Source organism: Phlebotomus papatasi, chromosome 1, assembly GCF_024763615.1.
Source record: "Phlebotomus papatasi isolate M1 chromosome 1, Ppap_2.1, whole genome shotgun sequence".
Lineage (NCBI taxonomy): Eukaryota > Metazoa > Arthropoda > Insecta > Diptera > Psychodidae > Phlebotomus > Phlebotomus papatasi.
In genome coordinates, this window is record NC_077222.1 from 1,803,102 (window position 1) to 1,823,369 (window position 20,268).

At 31.9% G+C, this 20,268-nt stretch overlaps 1 protein-coding gene across 2 annotated transcripts in view; it reads left to right on the plus strand.

Moving 5' to 3' along the window:
- The first annotated feature begins 16,398 nt into the window (after positions 1-16,398).
- Positions 16,399-20,268, plus strand: part of LOC129799877 (acetylcholine receptor subunit alpha-like) — a 69,665-nt gene continuing 65,795 nt past the window's right edge. For both annotated transcript variants that reach the window (XM_055844156.1, XM_055844157.1), the window contains exon 1: positions 16,399-16,918. The gene's annotated coding sequence lies outside the window, so the exon portion shown is untranslated. The remainder of the gene's footprint in view (positions 16,919-20,268) is intronic.

Below are 20,268 nucleotides of genomic sequence, written 5' to 3' on the forward strand. Positions count from 1 at the left end.
TTTCTGGTTTATGGGATTTTTATTGAGGTATGAAAACATGTGTGGTATAAGTGAAATCAAAAATTGAAGTATTCTGCCAATCAGTTCCACATGAAAGTTCAAAGTACTTCACATGGGTACTAGTGCAAATGTTGCGACTATGGCAAGGTGGGAAATTGTGTAAGCTCGTCTCAGTCAAGTGATGTTCATAAGATAAAGTTAAGAGTCTGCGTGGTTCTATTGAGGCCATGTGCTTGGTGCAAAATTCCAGAAGGGGAGGACTTTTGAAATATTATCTAAAGTAAAACACCATCCAAAAGTGACACAGCAATGCAATTTTTTCCACAATCTGCAGAGAGTTATAAGGGAAGTAACTCTGAGGGAAAGTTTTGTTCCCTGACTCAAAAAGGAAAGAAAAAAAACACAAGAATGGGAATATACTTTGGAATGCTGAATTTCAACCACCCTCGAGCATTTGGCATAATCTTGACTCTCTGTGAAGAGGAAGAACAATTCTCAAAGTCATCTCCAAAGCAGATGCAAATGACACAAACTTAAGCAGGAGGAATAGTCTTCCATTGTTATGGAAATGTTGGCAATCAGCTCAAGAATTAATCGATGGGTATTTCAGGTTAAAGCTCGGCTAAATCACCATAGTTGTTCACCTGTCGAAATTTAATTTATGACTTGCAAATACTTCAAAATTCTTCTGTATCAGCAACACTTTAGTAAACTTTGAGTGTGTAACCTTTAAGGCATAATCCAATGTTATACTTTCATTCTTTAGAAACCACCCCAAAAGCTGAATCCCTGACTTTGGTATTCCATACAACAACTTTTGAATGGGTACGAGAGGAAAGTCGAATTTGTAGATTTGTGAATATGATTTACGCTTTTACATAAACCTAGATATTACATAGCATAAGCACACTTAAATGTTATACAACGTTAAGCGCGTGTTTAAAGTATCGATTGCAAGATTCTTAGAATTTTATTATTTCTCTCCGCAATTTGTCTTTGAGTTTAAGTATTCTGGTAATGAGAAAGTTTATGTTGGTCGTTTTTTTTGTGTCAATTTCACTCGTGAATTTAAAGCAGTCTGAGTAGAAAATCTCAACAAAAGCCACTGAAAAAACTCCTTGCCATTCCTCGAGCTGGAATTTAAAATAAAAGAAATTGAGCTGTTTCTTCAAAGAAGTTAATTAATCAAAGGGGTAACTTGAGACATACAAAAGACATTTGATTTAATAGATTGGTTTACAAATACCAAAATTTATTAGGAGTATTATTTGACATTCTTAGTGTATTTGCTAGGACATTTGACATGAGGAGAAAAACGATTATTTGATAATGTCCTTTTTGATGCTTATCTGATTCCTCTGAATCCCTTATAGCGTTATCACACTTGCACATTAAAATTTTAATGTGATTCACATTAATTGTCGCTTGTGAGCGTCCAAATATGTTATTTATGTCTTTGAGTCACTTAATATTTGGGGTTTTTCTATTTATTGATAAAGAAGTGGACTTGGCCTGCAAAAATAAGTTTAAAATTATCTAAAGCATAAATATTTTTCACATAAAAAAATGAAAGAGAAAATCGCATTAATTTTTCTCATTAATGCTATAAATCAATTCATATCAAGTTTTGCGGGCCAAGTCTACCTTTTCATCAACAAATAGATCAAATTTTGAATATAAAATGATTCAAACACACAAATTACACATTTGGACTCTCACGAGCGACAATTAATGTGAATCATATTAAAATTTTAATGTGCAAGTGTGATAACACAGTTATCGTGTCTACACACTAGAAGCAATTTTCGTGAAAAATTATAGTAAGGTGGGGTAATTGGATCGTTTTCCGAACAGTGCTACTTAAACGCTTGTTTTTGGACTGATGAAATTCTTTTTTACTTCCCCAAAATCCATAGAATTATTCACTGTTTCATTAAGAAACATAGTACAAAAAGAATTATTAAAAATATTAAAGAATATTTTTAAAATAATGATAATACTGAAATAAGTTAGCGTACACTAAGTGGATCGCCTCTTCGCTAATTGGATCAAATGGTCTTTTAATTGGATCATTCAATTTACAAGCATGTTAAAACGAGAAAATAATTTTTTATTGGATTATTTCATTTAATATTTAATGTGAACGGCAATCTTTGGTATTATATCTGTTTAATGAACAACCATTAGAATAACAAGTTGGCCAGTAGGAGACATCATGAAGAGTGTTGTGACACATTCCTTCGGTCTAGAATTTTTAAGAGTTGGTACAATACGTGAACCTTTCCTGGCCAATACATTTCCATCTTCTGGTGTCAAGAAAAATTCACTTTCGTCGAAATTAAGAGCCCGGTCTGGTGAAATGGTCAGTAGATCGTGTTCTGTTCAATATTCTCGACAATTCTGAAACCATTCCGTAAAATGTTCAGCAGTGACCTGACTACAGCCCTTTCCAATTAGAAGGATTTTTTTTATTTTTTAGGATTTTTTATTTTTGTTTGTTCCCTTACCTACCCTACTTTACCAAATATTTTGAGCCTAAACTCTATTTAGACTATAAACTGATACGAAAAAATCCTTAAGAACTCCAGTAAAATAAATGCTAAAGCCATCAATTGGTGAAAATTATTTCATTCTAATGCTTAATTCTTACGACTAATACAGCTAATTCTGAATTAAACCGTGATAGCATTCCCCACCAAAGTATGCCAAATGAGTCTTTTAAATAATTAGAATTAGTTGCTTTATAAATTCTTAAAATACTTTCTTTTTTACATATATTATCATATCAGAGCTATGATAGCTTTAACGCAATCAAGAACTCAATTAACACTATCGTTAACACGAATAAAGTGCATCTACGTAAGACAAGGAGAGTGAGACGTTTTGGTGATTCATGACTTTCTAGAATATAAAATTTTAAGATAATAAATTTATAATGAGTAATGCGCTGTATATATTTTAAAATAGCTAATAAAAAAAGAAACCAGCTGGACTTAGTCAGCTTGACGGTTAATAAACGTTTGGCAAATGAGTCATAAAAAACTTCAACTGCATTAAACTCATCAACCCTCATTTATGTGCACTTCCTATTTAAAACATGAAATGCAACGTAACTTGCTAAGAATTTTAAAATTTCTTATAAAATATTTATGCTACGAGAAAATTTAAAATTTCTCAGCTTTGAACACTTTTTCCTATTTTTATGTATTTCTTTTTATCACATATATACAGTAGAGTCCCGCTATAGGCCATCGCTCTATAGTCCACAATTTATCGACCGTTGATTTCAAAAGACTGATTTTAAGTTAGGTTGTGTTTTTTAGTACGCGACATGCAATGTTGTCATAATTATTTTAATATTTTTGGTAAACTTTATTGAGTAGTTGTGATACTTGTGATCCATAATGAAGAGAGCGAGGACAAGTACCACAATCACAAAGGAAGTGGAAGCCGTCGAGAAATTTCAAAACTAAAAGTCGTTGATCATTTTAAAAAATGACATGGACTAGAGAGTGCGACCCAAGTGTCAAATCTGAAACCAAATATGGACTATAGCGAGACTCTACTTGGGCGGGGCAGTTACCCCGCCCAAGAAGCAAAATAGCTGCCTTATAGAACCAAGTATTAGACATGTCTTTTAGTGCACTTTTAAAAGACTTAAAGTGCGAATTTTCTGATGAAATTCATATAGAAGCTCTTAAGATATTAAGGAGTGCGCCACTTTACTTATAGTAATCTCAGTTATGAAACCAAGAGCGTTATAAGGAAATAAAAAGATTTTTTTGTTTTATAGTGTCTTACTTAAGGTATTCTACAAGACTATATTAAGAAAAAATTGTTTCTTGGGTGGATCGTTTTCCGAAGAGTGTTACTTGAACGCTTGTTTTTAGACTGATAAAATTCTTTTTTGCTTCTTCTAAATCCATAGAATTATTCACTGTTTCATTCAGAAACCTAATATAAAAAAATTATCAAAAATATTAAAGAAAATTTATAAAATAATGATAATACTGAAATAAGTCAGCATGCTCTAACTGGGTCGCCTTTTCGCTAATTCACTTTTAATTAAACCTTTGGATTTAAATTTTTTTTCACAAGGAAAAAACAATAAATGTTTTCAATCAACCAACTCTTATTAGCGAAAATATCACTGCTAGAAAATTTTTAGTGAAGAACCCATCTGGCACAAAATTGAAATGAGTCGATTACACTCACTTATTTAATGGATAAAAATATTATTTTTGCTTTTTCTCAAAGTTGAATAGTTATATTATGTTACTGTAGTTACTATATTACCGAAATAAAAATAAAAATATTATTTTGAGTGGATTGATGGAATAAAACTTAAAAAAAAATGTTTTTAAAATAATATCTTCCCATTTTTATGCATTAAACTTTTCCTTAAAATGAGCATACGAGTTTCATCGAATTCAACGGAATTAGAAAAAAGCGTCGCAGTAACGTTCTTGAGCATTTATTAATATTATCGTAATTTTATTAATTTTCTTCAATATTATTGCTAAAATTCTTTTTCTATCATGATTTCCAAACGAAACAAAGAATAATTCTATTGATTTGGAATGGGGCGTTAAGGTCGCACTCTATGAAAAGCATCGGAATTACCTCTCTTTACTATATGTTACTGTAGTGACTATACTGTGGACTCTCGCTCAATCGGCTCTTTTTCAATCGGGCGAAAAATTTTGTTGACTATTTTCACATTTAATTATGAAGCTAATTTGCTCAAATTCGCTGTAGTTCTTCCTATTTTATCGTGATTCTTTATAATTGAGCGCTTTTTGTGGAATTTACAAAGGCTTTGACGCCCAAATCTATCGATAAACCGGATGATATTTTGCCCCAAATGCCCAATTGAGAGAGAATCTACTGTATTACGGAAATAAAAATCCAAAATATTATTTTCACCCATTCAGTCTTACTGAATATAGAAATACTTGACTTAGAAATACTTGAGATAGAATGTTCATATTTTGGGATTAGTATCCTACAGATTAATAGATGATTTTTTTGAAAAGAAATAATTTTTATCCATTATGGGGGCGCGGGGAGCCCCTGTCAAACACACGTCTTAACGGTCACTGAATTTAAATTCTGTACATTAAATCTTTACAAAATCTGGTGATTTTGATAGAGTAACTATCCAAGAAAACAAATTGGCAACTAGAATTCAAATCAGGAAAGAGGAAAGAGGCTAATTTTAACAAATTCGACGGGATGTCGTATTTTCCGTCCGCCATTTTGAGCAAAAATTTTGCATGACCTTCCGCGAAGCAAGAAAGCAATAACAAAATGTAATTTCATCTCTGTCGGACTATTTCTCGTAAGTAATTGAGGAACTAAAGTTACTAAAAATCCATTCTCGACAGCAATTCGGATAACAATTGCCCATTAATAAATCAACAAAAATCACTCAATTTGCGTATGATGTTTAATACCATGGGAATGAATGGGTTAAGTGGATTAGTCATAAACGATCCAGATAGCGAAGCGCTCGGATTAGTACACTTGACTGTATTGATCTTACTAAGCCCTTATTCGTCTACGATTTTTTTCTCCGCATGAGGGCACTGTTTTCTTCCGCGAGTGGCGCTGCTGTCTGTTTTCACATAATTCTCAAGCTTTCGTTCAATTTGTCTTTTACAATTTAATTTCTTATTGATCAAATTTAATTTTTAACCACTTTTGTCTGATCAAAAAGAGACTTTTGCCAGAGATTCTTTGGACGCCCACCCAAGGGTTAAAATGTCTTTTATGTGGATTATAAATGAGGACTTTGTATATAAAACAATTCCATTGAATTGTTGTTTGGGGAATTCCTTAAATGCTTTCACGTGGTTTGTGCTTTAATGAAAACTGAATGATATTTTTTTGTACAAAATCATTGAGATGTCTTTCTTTTATTTCTTTTTTTTTTAGTCCTCCCTCCTTTCTCATTGTCATGTAAAGGAAGTATAAAAGGAGAGCTGGGGATGTTCTATGTGTATTTTATTGTAGTTTGCCTCAATAAAATATTCCGGTCATGAAGTACATTAAATCTCGATTAGTGCGAGATTTTCCTAGATTTTGATGAAAGAGGTACAAGCGGGGTGTATACATGACTTCTATATTAAGGCACAAAGCAATGACTGGGCGCTTTTGCAAATCGCCAGCAATATTATCATAATACAAAGCACTAACCAAAACTCATAATTATGTTGCCACTCTATTTATGGGGCGAGAAAGAGAACAAAACCTCCATGATCGAACAAAACAGGAAATGCATTTTAATGGTTCGGGAAAACAAAAAGGATATATATGTACTGTACACATGGACTAAATAGGGGATATATTTCTTATGCTTCTCATGGATTTAGTGAGGAGTATAAAAGTGAGAGATATTGTGCGTGGAATTTTCCCCTGGTGAAAATGGCCTAATCGCAGAAAATGCCAGGAGAGATAGTAATAACAAAACAAGGCCATTAAAAATATTATGCGCTATTATAATAAGATAAGTGGCCAGGATAAAAAATTGAGGAGCAAGAGGATGCTGATGCTGTCAGTAGTCTTGTTGTCTCACTTTCAATGCCCTTTCTATGTAGTACTGCGCCAAGCACATGGCCTCGATTTTAATACGCAGGATCCATCTCCCAAATATAGGAGAAAAGATATATGCTCAACCCCTTCAGATGAAGAGTAAATAGTATATATTCTTGCATAACGCTGTGAAGTGATGCGATTTTGGATCAAGGATTTATCACTGTACCACTCCTGTTTCAGCATCGAGATGCTAAATAGACGAACACTTCATATTCACTCAACATAGATATACCTCTCATAAACGCATTCCTGCAACCCTCCGTATTTGAAACAAAAAATCTGTATATTACTTCTACTTTCAACCAATTTTGTAGGCTAATCCCCACAGCAATTATTTTTTTTACTAAAGCATCTCTATAGTTAGGAATTTATAGAGAGAATTGCAGATAGAGTCGTCCTAAATTTTCACCATCAAAATACAGGAATCAAGTTAACATAAAATAAACATTTCCACTCGATACTGCTTTCGAAATTTATTCTGTGATATCTGAATCTGTGCAATAGCTATAGAGGTAACTGGGGTAGATCTGCGTAGGGGCTATTTCGAACACTGCGATTTTTTTTTAGTACTTTGAGGACTCTTGAAGACGATGTCCAAGAACAAAAGTCAAATTAATAAAAAGCACCATATTTGAAAGGATCTAGGAAAATGGGGCTACATTGAGCTTTGAGACTGCAATCACTGAGAGGAAAACGGGGGTACGATTAACATTTTTTCTTCATAACTTAACGCTTTTAAGGTGTAAAAATATATCAACATTTTTTAATGTTAATTTTACACCTTTTGAGGGTAAAATTAACATGAAAAAGGGTAACTTTAACCCCTAATGTTGCACAATAAACCCCGTCAGGTTTATTGTTACTCTATAAAACCTAAATCAGAAGAACCGGTTCCGACCAATGTGGGGCGACCCTTTTGACGCACACTACACTACTCACTTCTACCTACTTGCCGTTACTACACTGTCATACTCTGCCGTACCCCACCTAGGCCTGGTTCTGGACCGAAGTCGAAACTACTTCTCCACGCAGGGAATTTCACGGGAGTTGGGACAATATGTCTACACTAATACACCTAAAAAGCATAATATTTACACCGATTTCGGATCAATAATGCAGAGTAAATAAACATTTCCGGAATGTTATTTTAACTTTTTCGGATTTCTCTCAGTGATGGATCTTACAATTGTTTTATTTAGTTCCACAATTCTCTTGTAGAGCTAAATTCCATTACACTGAAACCCAGTTTCCTTTAAAAATATGTGAAAAAATCGTATATCAATGTAGATCTCACAGCTCAATGTAGTCCCACCTCTCCCTATGTCCCATAATGACAATCTTGAGAAAATTAAATAAAGTATAAAGTTAAAACTTTAGATTATTAAATATTCATTGAATACTGTGTTGATTAACGTTAATGGTGATTTGTACATTTGACCTGAAGTAAGATATACCTTGTGAATTACGTTTTTTTTCGTGAAAAATGGTCAATTTTCTAAAAAACTCACCAGTGAGATGATACTTTTTATTTCAGACAGGTCTTATTTTCTCGAAATTTTATGAAGTTTTAGCTTTTGTGATAACTAGTTTGTATAAATGCCTGGAGAAACAAAGGAGTGCCATCTCTACGAACGAGATGTAGTGAGAAAAGCCTTGAAAGGCTCCCGGAAAGGCCAGGGAATGCGCGAATCCGCGCGTACTTGGATTACCGAAGTTAACTCACTTTAATGAATGATATAGAAAGCTTCGCAGAGGAATAAAAGGAGAAAAAGACTGAGGAACACAGTTGGAACAAAACCACTGAGGAGGAAGCAGCAGACAGAGAATAAAACTAAATTAATAAAAAAGTAATAGTAAAAATTCCCATATAATATAAGAAAGAAAAGTAAGTTTTGTGACTATGTGTAGTGTTAAGAGTACGAAAGATGTTTCCAAATCATTAGAAATATTATAATTGAGTAAGTAGGAGAGGAGGTTTTAAGATTGTCCATGAAGAAGAATTATCTAAAATAAAAAAAAAATCATTCTCAGCCCACTGAGGAAGACCCATACCGAGGGTTGAAAGCTTTGGAGAAAAATTTAGTCTTTGATTTGAGAAGAAGGCAATCCTCTGAAGAACACCGGAAGAAACTGAAGAGAAGATATAGAAAGCTTCTGGGTTTCTTGTGACATACGGTTCCTTTACATAAACACGAAGAGGACTTATAAGATTAGTTCTTGAAATGATGAACAATGGGCATCCTATTGAGATGAATTAGGTGTCCAAATTTACAACCAAAATGTCCGAATTTACAACCAAGATGTCTAAAATTTGAGTCAAATTCACCTCTACATATCAATTCATTTTTAAACGCATTAAGACTAATTTTAGTAAAAACAAAGACGATAAACAGCTTGTCAAGTTTCTAAACAACCCTTCTGAAAAGAGAGTAACAAAAAACATCAAATAGTATTGAAAATAATGCATTTCAAACTTGGAACATTGATGCTTATAAGCACCATGTTCAAAATTATGAGCCCTTCCCATATATTGTTCTTGATAGATTTTTGGACTTTTTTTTATCGACGTAGAAGACAAACGGTAACGTAAGAAACATAGACTTTCACTATTCACGTGTCTACTTTTGTTTATTTCGTTCACGATCTAAACTTATTGTCCTGTCTTGAAGTTCGTGTGGTGGACTTTATTTTCCGACTTTTCTGCACAAATAGACCTAGGTACCCCATAGAGCTCCTAGTTCCTGAATCTTCTTAAGTCACACAATTTCGTAAAAAATACACTTTTAAAAAATGTGTAAAATTTTACTACTATAATAGTGCAAAATCGACCATTTTAGTTGTTTAATTTAAAAATGTTTAAAAAATACACAACATTTTGGTAATTTATTGTCATGTAATTCAAAATTACCACTACTATAATTGAAAAATTTTCAAAAATGTTGTTTAATTTGAAAATGTGTAAAATTTTAACACTATAATAGTGTGAATTCGCATAAATTAAATAATTAATTGCGATCTGTGTAAAATTTCTCAAAATTATAGTCATGAAATTTTCTTGAAAATGTTTTGTGATTTAGAACTGTAGAAAAATCTAAAAATTACCACTATTACAGTATATAATTATAGTTTGACAGTTGAAAAAAATGATGTACAGATTTACCTTGCACCGTAAAAAAATTTACAAGGATAATCGTTTGTTTGTTTTTTTACCAGGATTATTCTTGTAAAGTTACACAAATTATGTATTTCAACAAAACGTGTAATCTGAAAATGTGTGATTTAAATTTTATGTAATTGTAACCCGTGTAATCGATTGGGAATGATTACACAGTTTTGTACATTTTCTTACATATTTCGTGTAAAATTACACAATTTTGTAAATAAAATGTGTACAAATTACACAGTTTTGAGACAAAATGTGTAGAAATTACACAAATGTGTATTAGTACACATGATTACATGTTTAATGTAAAATTTACAATGAAAATCATGGTAAAGCAGCCAAAAATTTTTTACTGTGTGGATATTAAACTTGGTGAACAAAAGTGCAAAAGGAAAAGTGACATCATTTCTTTTATTTTCCAATATATTTATTAGTTACGCTCGTTATATAGCCTATATTTTCCAAATATAATGCATGAACTATGCAACATTTACCCAAAAATCCATTGTAATTATTCTTGCAAAATCAAGTTAAATTTGTATTTTCCAAAATTGTGCTGATTTACCTCAGTTTCCTCTATTTCAATTATGTTACTCAATACGCTATCAACTGACCACAAATCGAGATTTATTTTGTTTAATGAGTTGAATTTTCAAGTGGTTGAGAATTTGATTTTCAACCACTCAATCAAAGAGAGAGAGAGCAAAATTACCAAGTTAATCATGTATAAGAATTTTATTATAACCTATTTGACTAATTTCTAATAAACAACACAAAAAAATTTATTATGTAAAATCTTGCTATAAAAAATATTAAAAATTGTAATTAATTATTAACAACAAATGTATTTAGAAAATATTAACAAATCTTTGTTTATTTCAACTAAAACTTTTAGTCAGTAGCACCAAAGTTTCTTTCTTCGGTGTCATCCTGAATTACCAACGATGACCTAAATAATATCTGAAAGCTGCAGAAATAGAACCTTTTGCGACTTGTCTCAAAGAACCATTAATTTGCTTATGTATCCAAGTGTCTTTTGTGCCATTCCGAAATAAGATCCTTGCGCTAAGATTCCATCACCCTAGAGAATAATAAATGAAGAGTAGATACTTCCAATGCTTTCAATGTTGAACCATAATTGAAATCAATAAAAGAACAAAAATACTTTGAGTTGCAAGAAGAACCAACAATCACTCAATGGGAACTTTTCTCCGCGCCAAAAAAAAAGTAGATAAATAAACATCCAACTTGGAATTTGTCACAAATCTAACACTTAAGATTCCCTCTGCGGAAAGTCATTGTAGAGATGTATTTTAATTCAAGATTTCGGTGACCGAGAAAAGTTTACTTCAGTTAAGGATTCAAGTAGAATCTATGACCTCAGGTTATGTACAATCAAACGTGCACATATTGTTGAGTTTACGATGAAAACCTCGGGAGTTTTCCCCCTTAACATCCATTTCATTGGACACATTGAATTTTCCAAAGTGAATACTGCTCTTACTTCCAAGTTACTCTCCTAGTTACAACATAAATTCTTGCTTTGCAAGTTGGTAAATTTAATTTTGTTTATTCCGTGTTATTTAAAAACTTTTCGAGTTAAATCTAATTCGGATGGAGCTTCATTTTCAAATTTCAAGTATTTATTCAATTCACACAAATGCAAAACTACTTAATGGGAAGTTTATATGCTACATTTATTTTAAATGCAATTAAAAGTTTAAGTGAAAAATTTTCAAAAATTTTTCAATTAAATGTTTTCTAAATCTTTTCTGTTTAGCAATATTAAGAAGATCACAAATTAATTGATATTTCACTTGTTAATTCACAATGCAATTTATATGCATATTTTAAATAAGTACTTTTCAAATATCGTGAATATTTTGTGAATATTGAGAATATATTCTGAATATCATGAATATTTTTCGAATAAAAATATTATTTTTAGAAAACTGAGCATATTTTTCGGAGGATGGGAAAATTTTTCGAATTATACAAATATTTTACAAATGTTGCAAATACTTTTCGAATATCGTGAATATTTTGTGTACCATAGGGGGAAGTGGGGCCCCTTTGAAATTGGGATTTTCACCTATATTTAAATAAATTTGAAGCCTTATCATAATATAATTTAGCTTCACAAACAGATTGAAAAACTAAATTACATTATGATATGGCTCAGTTCCACTTAAACATGGAAGAAAACTCCCAATTTCAAAGGTTCCCCACTTTTAAAGGTACCCCGCTTCCCCTATCACGATTATAAATGGAATATCACGAATATTTTTAAAATAATGAAAATATTTTTCGAATATAATGCGATTATTTTTCGAGCATATTGAATATTTTTCGTATATTTTGAATATTTTTTTTAATATTAGGGAATATTTTACGAGTATCATAAATATATTTGAAATAAAACAAATATTTTTCGAATTATGGAATTGTTTTTCGAATTTCGTGAATATTTTGTAATTATTGTGAACATATTTGGAGTATCGTAAATATTTTTTAAATATCGGAAACACTTTTCGAATAACGCGAGTATTTTTCTAATATCGCAAATACGTTAGAAATATCGAGAGAATTATTTGAATACCCCGAATGTTTTTCGACTAACGCATTTTTTTTACATTCCAAAGATTTTTCGAATGTCGTGACTATTTTTTCTAATATCGCAAATATTGCAAATAGCTAATTTCATAATAACTTTTTCTTTATAATTTTTTAAATATTTGTAAGAGAATGCAATTCAATTTGACTCACTTTTCGTTTTGAATAATTTAAATGTTATGCAAAAAAAACAAAATCAAGAAAAACAAATTTTATTTCAGTGAATTTTTACCTCTTCATTTTAATAATGTAATTTTTTTTTTGTATAAAACTAGGAAACTTTGCAGCATAAAACAAATTTATTATTTAGTTTTGGACCAGAACTTGAATGAATATCTATTATATACTTAGCTATTAAAGAAATTGAAATTTGAAGGAAGTTTTATAAATATTTATCAGACTTTTGCTGCCATAAGGAATTCTTGCCTGCCAAAAGATCCTGCCTAAAAATATTGTTCACATGCATTTTAATGCATATTTCTTGCTAAAGTTTAGCAATTCAATGCAAATATGAGGGGAAGTATTATCAAAATGCAAGTATGTAACTTGCTGTACATATACCATTGAGTTTATCTTTTGGATGATGATGATGTTGCAGGGGAAGTTGGATCCAAGGGAGATTTAAACGCGTAATCACGCACTGGCCAGGAGCATGCGTCAGGGGAAGTGAAAACAATTGCCGGCTCTGATGTTTTATTACGCGACTTACAAACTTTTCTTTTTAAAATTTGGTCATAGAAACTATGGAAGAAAATGTAATGGAAACTAGAAAGAAAATATAATATAACATTTATAATTTTTTGACTAACATATTTATCTAACTGACATATTTATTTATTGGATTCGTTGACTCTAGAGTTTGAGAAAAATCAATCAAAATAAGAAATTTTAATAGAAAGGGGTATTATTTTATATTTGTACTAGATCATTAATGAATTTAAACGATAGTATAATATTTTATTTAATTAACCCATAAATTTTAATAAAGATTATTGTAATCGCTCATTTTTTTGACTGTCATTGACTTAAGTTAAAGAAAGATCAATATATTATGATCAAACAACATTGAATTTTCATTAAACTTTGGTTCAAAATTTTATAAAGTCTTACAAATAACTGTGAAAAACTTAAATATGAACAGGAAAACATAAATTCTATTAATATTATCAGTAACCATATTCGATGTTATTTAAATAAATTAGACCCTTTTTGTGAAGATTTAGAAACTCTTCAACAAAATTCAATATTTGACTGAAGATTAGTTTTTTACTGACCAATATCTCTTTACTGATCAATTTTAATCTTCTGTTGCTTATTTGTCTTTTATCCCAATTTTCTTTTGATCTACTAATCTCTTAAACTAAAAGTGTAACTTAAAATAAATTTATACATTCTCTTTAGAAGGGTAATTTTTATTATCGTTTATCGAGTACGTTTTTTGAAGAAGGAAATTCATTAAAGAGTTCGAACAAATTAAAACATTTCTTTACTATGTTTACTAAAACATAATCTAGCATCTTGTAGGATTTTCTTTTTGTAAATTTGAGTTCATAAGTTTTCTCTTTATTTGTGTCATAATATTATTCACTTCCAAATTAATAATGGCTCAAAATTCCTTACGATGTGTTCATACGCGTAATCAAAAAAAAAGCCTAACAGACATATTACATATTATAAAGTTTAAAATCAATAAAATTATGACCTAAAACAAAAATTTCATGTTATGTTTCACGAATTCAAAGATTTTCTCCACATAAAAATATCAAAACTAAATTTAAAAAAAAAAAACAAATGAAGACGCTTAAATCAAAAAATTAAGTAAGAATTGGATATAAGTTGTAGGAGTTTACGAGTTGTCTATGGCTAATTTTATCATTTTAAATGATTTTATAAAAATTGTTACTGGTATAGAAACAAATAAACAAGAGGACTTTTAATTAGTCAAAATGCAAAATGCTTTATGATTTTATCATAAAATTATCATGTCCTTACACAAATGTTTTTTTTTCGTGTATCAAAAATGTTACATTGATACACAAAAAGACCGCTTTTAATTTCAAAAACATTACAATAAAATCATATAATATATTATTAGTTCAATAATAAAAGTTGAGTCTATCGGAGTCAATTTGGGTCTGACTGAGAGTTGACAATAACCCTTTACCGATAAGACACTTTTTACGGACTAAAAATTAACAATAAAAATTAAACTGAGAAACATAATCAATGATAAGTCTTACATCCAATCTTGGAAAGTCCAACAGAGTCAGATTCGGTGTATTTTGTGCTTCTATGAACGATAGGGACAAAAATAGCCCAAAAATTCTGATGATACCAATGAATAATATTTTTCGCTTTATAAGTATGAGTATTGTAGTTTTTATTGCCAAAAGGGTTTTGCTAAAAAAAAATTTGAAAAAATAAATAAAATCAATTATGAATTTGAGAATTTAAAAATTCGCCATTTTTGAGCTTAAATATTTTCTATATAGCAAATAGCTAGAGACTTGCAAAAAATATTCTAGATTCCTTCAACCTTCTACTTTACATTATTAAATTGACTATAACGGAGGTTGACTCTATCGAGGTCCCACTGTAATTATCTTTCAAGTATAATATTCACAGAGAAGGTAAAGGGCATAAAGAAGTATCCGAAAAGCGAATAAAACGAATTTTGTAAAAAAACGAATTATTCGACTTAGGGGAATGTAGGCAGGCTTCGCACGTGTGAGCTTTCGAACGATGCGAATTTTCTCTTTATTTCCAAAGGGTTGGTTCCGCATTTCTTAGCCATAAGTTAAGTATTTATGAACCTTATCTTCATTGTAAAAATAGGCAGCTAAGCCCTTCTTTCCTAGGTGCTAGGATCACAAATAGAAAATTGGCCCAAAATGAGTAATTTTGATGGCGCACATTTCACTTGATTTCTCATAGTTAAACTCATTTCTAAAAAAAATCACTTACACAGTGGATGAAGAGTATACTTGAGATGATATTTACGTAATATTTTTTTGCATCGGAGGGAAATTATTTTCACGGTGGCGGAAAATTCGCAAGTGCTACACTGTGTATGGTTTCAAACACTGAATGTGTGAGCGTTCGCACATCCAACAGACAAACTCCAGCTTGAAAATCATAACCTCACTAAAGCCTCATAAGCCACAGTGAGTCATTCGTGGTCATTTCCTCTTCGACAGGCATATAGTCTCCTTCCCATCTCCATGAGACGACGCTTATTGACAGTGTGAACCGTGTGAACATGTTCATAGTCGATTTTTCGATATTCATTTGGATGAAAAAACAGTGCTCCAGAAAGTGTGAAAAAAGGTGTTTTAAAAATCTTCTTTTAGTGCAGTGATAGCTTCCGCGGGTTCACGGGGGTACAGTATAACAATCGGAAAATAATTTTTAATTGTAGATAAAATTTATTTCGAGAAAAAAGCAATGACGAACCCAAACTCCCATCGTGTGAACGATGCCCCCGGGGGCAAGAATCGCACAAATCGTCATATTTTTTTCATTTTCCTGTCCAGGAAAAACCAACAATTCTGTGATAGTGAACTAGGCATGCATAAAAACCTAAAAGATCAGAGAACTTTTTGGTGTAGTGCAATTCACTGCCCATTTTACAGTTTAGTCAGAAAAAAGTCCTGAATATGAAGCACGAAAAAATGTGCGAAGGCTTCCTACAGTCCCCTATATTCTGAGTCGGCGAAATAATCTTGGAATCGTGTTACCGTTTGTACAAATTTTAATTAACTAACATCCATCGCCGTCTTAACATTAATCGTTCAAGGGACTAAAGAGGGATCACTATATTGGAACAAGCACACAAATCTTTTATTACGCGTAATTAAATATAATAGTTCCAATGTATTTTCTACATGAGTGATGCCGGTATTTGGGAGATTTTCCCCCTTGACTGGTGGGGATGATGCTCAATGCACCCTTTCAGTGTTCCCCAAGAGGGGACATCCATTTCCTGTCGCGTCGGAATAACTGCCTGCCCCAAGAGTTGAGGAGTCAGTGAGGAGTTGTACTCGGTCGCGAGAGCAACGTGTCTGTCCTCAAGGTGTCCCATCGGGTGAGGTGTGAATTGTTTGGCCCAAAGTTGTGCCCCACTCTTCGACAATACATAACACCAGGCGCGCGTTTCTGCCCCATAGTTGAACATCCGATACTAAACATTCCTCTGCACCGACTGCAAATCAAAGTGATTTAACACTAGAACTTTGCCCTCAACTAGCCAAGTACTAAGTCAATATTGTCCAAGATATTTGATCAAGTACCAGTTTCACAAATATTCGAAATAGTGTGCTCTCAAAGTCCTTTTTGGGGGGGTTTTAACACTGTATGGACAATGTAGCAATGACTATGCTCAATGTTTGTACCAAGATGACGTTGAGTGTAATAGAAGTGTTACGTAATGTAGGATTTCGTGGATTTTTAGATAACAGACACCAGAACCACCCTTATTCTTGGGATACACACATAAACTCTTCCAATTAAGTGGCAACTTACAAAACTTCCATTAAGTAACTCTGTGTACGTTCTATCTTTTTAAATTAGCAACTTTGTTTATTAGTTTTTCAGCAATGTGAACCAAACTTTGATTGCTATCTCTGAAATTTAATATCATATCAGATTCCTTTTTTTTTCTTTTTTTTCCTCATTCCCTCATGTTATCAAAAATTAATTTCCTCTCTACCAAAGGCAAGAAAAAAAAGGCGTGAAAGATAGAAAATTTTCCTCTTTTCTGATTGATGTACCATCCATCCCAGTTAGTCATAAAAAAAATCAGTTATAGCTCATTCATAGACGTTTATATTTGACTTTTTGGGAGTAGTTTGGAAAAGACTTTTCTCATAACACTTTTCCCATCCCCACCCCCCTGCCCTGACCTCATCATCAGGCAAATTTATAATCCACCAGGCATTCCTTTTGAGATCTTGATGCAATAAAATAGCACATCAACCTCTTGTGACTCTGGTTAATTAAACATAATAAATTTTGGCAAAATTCTACCCCAAAACTCACACACAGGGGCTGAATGTTGGGGAAAATAATTTATTTAATATTGCATTTGTATCTGTCTTGATTTAATGCGAAAACTTTAGAAAGTCTCTGGCAGAGGTGTGAATTGGATTATATAAATTCCTTAGCATTACTCACAGCATAATTAGAATAGATATGAGAAAGGAATATAGTTCAGAGAAAAAATTCTTATTATTATTTTATGCTCGCTGGATGAATTTGTTGCAAATATATAATGAAAAGTGATATGTGCGACCTCCTACATTAATGTCACACATTTGTCACGATTTCTGTTAATAAAATATATTGCACAAGATCTTCACAGTTATAATGCTATGAGGAAACTCCCAATCTCTGCATTTCAATTTAAACTCACTAATTTTTGCTCCAACTGCAGCGACATGCTGCTGAGAGATACGTAACATCGTTCCAAAAATGATTTATCGTATGGGGAATATCATCCCAATTTGGAATTAACACTCATATTTGGGGAAAAGCGAGAAAGTAAGAGTTGGGAAAAATGTGAGGAGGGATGTGGCAGAAAAAGGCGAATTCTTCATGAATTTTTGAAGACGTAACATCTCATGGGGTGTGACCTCTTCTCTACGCGCGTGTGGAAAAGAAAATTGTCTATGAATATGTGTATACAATTTATATAACAATCAAATAGGTACAATTCTAGTTTTCCCACAAAAAAAAAACTAAGGGAGATGACCAAAGGTGCTCCACTTGCATTCACCAGTGACTGAGGAGCACTTTTAATTAAGATGGGAACAAGTGCAGTAATTTATTGCTTAAAGAAATCAATAGTCGGTTCGTTGAACATATATTGTTCTCCACATGATGGACTTGCACGTCCCCTTCTTGTACATAGTGGAGGAAAATTGCTTAAGTTGTCCATCTCTTCTGCCTAGCTTACTACCACGTTCAAAAATGCTGCAGTAACCCTTTTTATGCTATGCTTTAACCGTACCTGTTCTTGAACCACTTCATAAACCTACCATCGATATCGTAACGGCGTTATCACACTTGCACATTAAAATTTTAATGTGATTCACATTAATTGTCGCTCGTGAGCGTCCAAATGTGTTATTTGTGTCTTTGAGTCACTTAATATTTGTGGTTTTTCTATTTATTGATAAAGAAGTGGACTTGGCCTGCAAAAATAAGTTTAAATTTACCTAAAGCATAAATATTTTTCACATTAAAAAATTAAAGAGCAAATCGCATTAATTTTTCGCATTAATGCTATAAATCAATTTATATCAAATTTTGCGGGCCAAGTCTACCTTTTTATCAACAAATAGATCAAATTTTGAATATAAAATGATTCAAACACACAAATTACACATTTGGACTCTCACCAGCGACAATTAATGTGAATCATATTAAAATTTTAATGTGCAAGTGTGATAACACAGTAAGACGAATTTCAAGTTATAAATTTAGTCCAGTTCCTGAAGGTTCCAAAATTTTTCAATTTTATTTTTAAATGCTTTTGAGGAGGTGCTCTTGAAGGCAAGTAAATTGTGTATAAAAAGAGTAGAAATATAAAGATTTGTCATAGAGCAATGCAAGCGTCCACCGCCGTCTTAGCGTTGGTTATTCCGTGTTGGAAGAATCTGTTTCATTCATTCATTCAATTCATTAAAACAGATTGGACGGAATTTAAAGACCTTTCAAATGAACCCATATTTGTACCAATTGAATACAAAATGTGAATACCAGAACGTTTTTGAACCTTAACCTTGAAAAAGTATTATACACGGAGTCCCGCCCAGGATTATACACATTTTCGAAATCGAAGAAAACTACACAAAATTACTTTATCCAGCCAGAAAATTTGCATAAGTTCAGGAGATTTCTCTCGAATAAGTTACAGGAACGCCGTAATGTATGCAAAAGTTATTGGCGCCAAATTGACAGGCTATTATCAGCGCCAACGATTCATATGAAGTACATTTCGAATATACCGCGTATGAAGCATTACAAAAAGAAGTACACTCGAGTTCCTCAAATTTGAACGACCGACGGTTGATTTCAAAATGTAAAATTTGAGGTTATGTAAAGAAAGTTGTGCGTGGAGTCTGAATAGAACTATTTTTCTCTAGTGTTTCCTTAATATTGTTAAAAGGAAGGGATATGTTTAATTCGAATAAGTAGTGGTTTTCTCAATATTTTTTCTAAGACAGGCTATAACATTCCACTATCTAATATCATGCGTGGCTAATGCTGCCCCGGTCTCTCCTATGCGAAAAGATCTTATATCAATATAGCCCCATTGCGTAATATAACCTTCTCTGCCCTATTTAATTTTTAAAAGTACTCCAGATATGGGTTATTTTGTAAACATCGTACTTTAAGGCCTCTACACATTGGGAACAATTTTTGTCAAAAATTGCATTTTTGAAAGAATTTTGACGTTTCCACCTACAGCACTGCAGGGAATTTCTTTAAAAAAAAGCAATTTTTGACGAAAATTGTTCACAATGTGTAGAGGCCTTTAGTTTATTTTATAAGAGAAACGAAGAAGTTTTTAGAACAAAAAATAATTTAATAATTTAAAAAACCAAAGCTTTAGCTTCATTATCAATTAAAAACTGTCTCACTAGTGTAGTACTAAATCGTTCTATATAGTACTAAATAGTGTAGTACTAAAATAAATAAAGTATAAAATGTTCAAAATATATTTCTCATATTTTTTAGTACAAAGCAGATGAAATTATAACGATCAAATATGTAAAATAATTTTGTCAAAATGAATCATAAAAATAAAAAAAAAAACGCTTTATTTTCACGACAATGTGTAGATGCATTAAGAGATAGGTTGTATGATAATTTGTACACCGCTAAAATGAATG